Source organism: Onychomys torridus, chromosome 14, assembly GCF_903995425.1.
Source record: "Onychomys torridus chromosome 14, mOncTor1.1, whole genome shotgun sequence".
NCBI lineage: Eukaryota > Metazoa > Chordata > Mammalia > Rodentia > Cricetidae > Onychomys > Onychomys torridus.
In genome coordinates, this window is record NC_050456.1 from 79,988,694 (window position 1) to 79,991,121 (window position 2,428).

The window sequence follows — 2,428 nt, forward strand, 5'->3', positions numbered from 1 at the left end:
GAAATGAAACCCAAACCTAGCTGTTGCTTGGGGTCCCAGGGTCAAGTATCCCCTCTGGGCCTTCAAGAAGTCACCTGCTGCACCTACTGTTTGTCTGGGCCCTGTACACCATGCCAACCATCCCACCCGGCTGGAAGACTTCTCTTTTGGAAACACCCACGCCTGCTCGCTTTGTTCCCAGCTCAAGCTGGCAGTACTGAGGTCTGCTCCTCCCTTGTTCCCATCACAGCTGGTCTCTGGTTCCTGATGAGGCAGTAGTGAGCTCTCTTCAGGCGGTGGCCCTGACATGTCAGCATGGGGCACACTCTCAGTGTGGGCAGGTGTATGGGCGGGCCTCTGCCTCGCTGTACTGTTGGCACAGGGCGTGTTTGGCTAGTGCATACGCACATGTCTATAGGCATCTAGTGTTGAGGTGTGAGAACACTCTGGTGCTCTTCCAGCTTCAAGGACAGATCCACACCCCAGGATATGTGCCGTCCATAGCGATGACTTCTAGAAAGAAATTCCTAAAGTCATATAGGGCCCTGTGTGCTGAGCATGGCCACAGGAGCAAATTTCTGAGGTTACTTCATCTTCCTCTTAACCCTTGGGTGCAGAAAGAAAGCTCAGGATGGGGTTGAGGTGCCTGGTGATGCAGAGGGTGGCAGTGGAGAAAAGAGAGAGAGAGAGAGAGAGAGAGAGAGAGAGAGAGAGAGAGAGATCAGGTATTGTGGCACAAGCCTGTAATCCTATAATTTCCCAAGAGCTGAGACAGGAAATCAAGATTTCTAGACTACATGGTACAACAACTCAAAAAAATAAAGAAAAAAGAAAATGGGGAGGGGCTGAGAATATCAGTCATCAACGCAGGTGGTGTTCCTGAAGCTGAGATTTCCTCTCTGCTCTGGCCAGAGAGCCCAAGCTAAGGTCCAAAGGAAAGCTCCAATCCTCCAGCATCCAGAGCTACAAAATACCAGATCTCCAACCCCTCACGCCAGCTACCCACTACCTACGTTGCCCTCTTCATCCTGCTCTGGCCTCTTGTGGCCTGGCCTGACCTTGGGGTGTAGCTCCAATGGGCCCCCAGCAGTGCCCATGGCGCCTGGAATGTAACCTGGTCCTTGGGTCCAGCCAACCCCACTCAGGGGAGAAAGCCTTGGGCAGAGGCCAACGAGGAGGAGTAGGGGTGGGATGGTTTTCCGCCTCTGTCGGGGCTACTGCAGAAGATCCTGGAAAGATGGCACTGCCCCTCACTGGGCCTCTCAAGGTGGCTCAGGTAGATAAGGAATGATGCTCAGGCTGAAGCCAGCAGGCCTGCAGGCTGGGGCTGAAGTCACATCCCTCCTTCCAGATAAATAAACACACCCACTGACCAAAGGCAGCCCAAGACAGAGGCAAGGTAACCTTGATGACCCCTATCCCAAAGGTGCCAGACCTAGGTAATATTAGGTAACCAGAATTGCAGTTCGGACAAGTCAGGAAGGTCTCTGTGCTGAGGGTTAGTGGGGCTGACTGGCTTCTTAGGTAGAAGCTACAAGGACTGTGCTTCTAAGAACAGCTGAGTCCCAGCACAGGAATGGCCACAGCTTACACCCCAGACTGGACAGTGGCCAACAGCCAGTCAGCGCCTGCCTTGGCAGGCTCTCCAGTGCACACCCTGCACTCAGAGGCCATCCCAGTACTGGCTGGCTATCAAAGGCTACTCCTGCCCACCCTGGGGCCCAGCCAGGGTTTCCAGGGATTGAGATGATGGGGCCAATCAAGAGACATTTACAGGCAGCCAAGGGTGGGCTTAATCCCAGGTGGCTGGGGAGCACACTGAGCACCCCAGGCATGAGATTATGTCCAGGATGGAAGTAGCTACAAGGCTAAACAGAGACCCAAAGTCCTTCAATCTGCCCATCGACCCCATGCCCTCTACCCAGCTTGGGGGATTCAAGACACAAGTGAGTGGAGATCCTTGATTCATGTTCATAAACCTCTTAGAGGTACTATTTCAAACTGGAGAAATTGAAGCTCCGCTGGGGTATAGCCCAGACTCAGGCCAGGGAGAGGACTTCAGAGCCTCAGGACAGAGTTGGAAACTGGAAAGAGCTATCTCCCATGAAGGATGAGGGTTGGGCCATCACAGGACTCAAGGTCAGCAGCCGAGAGCAGGGCTCGAGGGTTGGAGGCAGAGTGGGACCAGGGGTGGCGGGGAACCTGACCAGATGGCCAGCATAGGGGGCAGACCAGGAACGTTCTAGGGAGCCCCGGAGGGGACTGACAGTGGTATCCGAGGCAATGGGGTCACTCTCAGCGGGTCCCCAGCCCCGCCCTGGAATGTCCCACTCCTTCCAGTCTCTCCGCCCCTGCAGCCAAACCCGGCTGGGCAGGGCCTCCTTAGAGACCCCACCCCGCCCCGCCCCGGGCAGCACCGCCCCCCACGTGGCCGCCGCCGGGCGGGGCC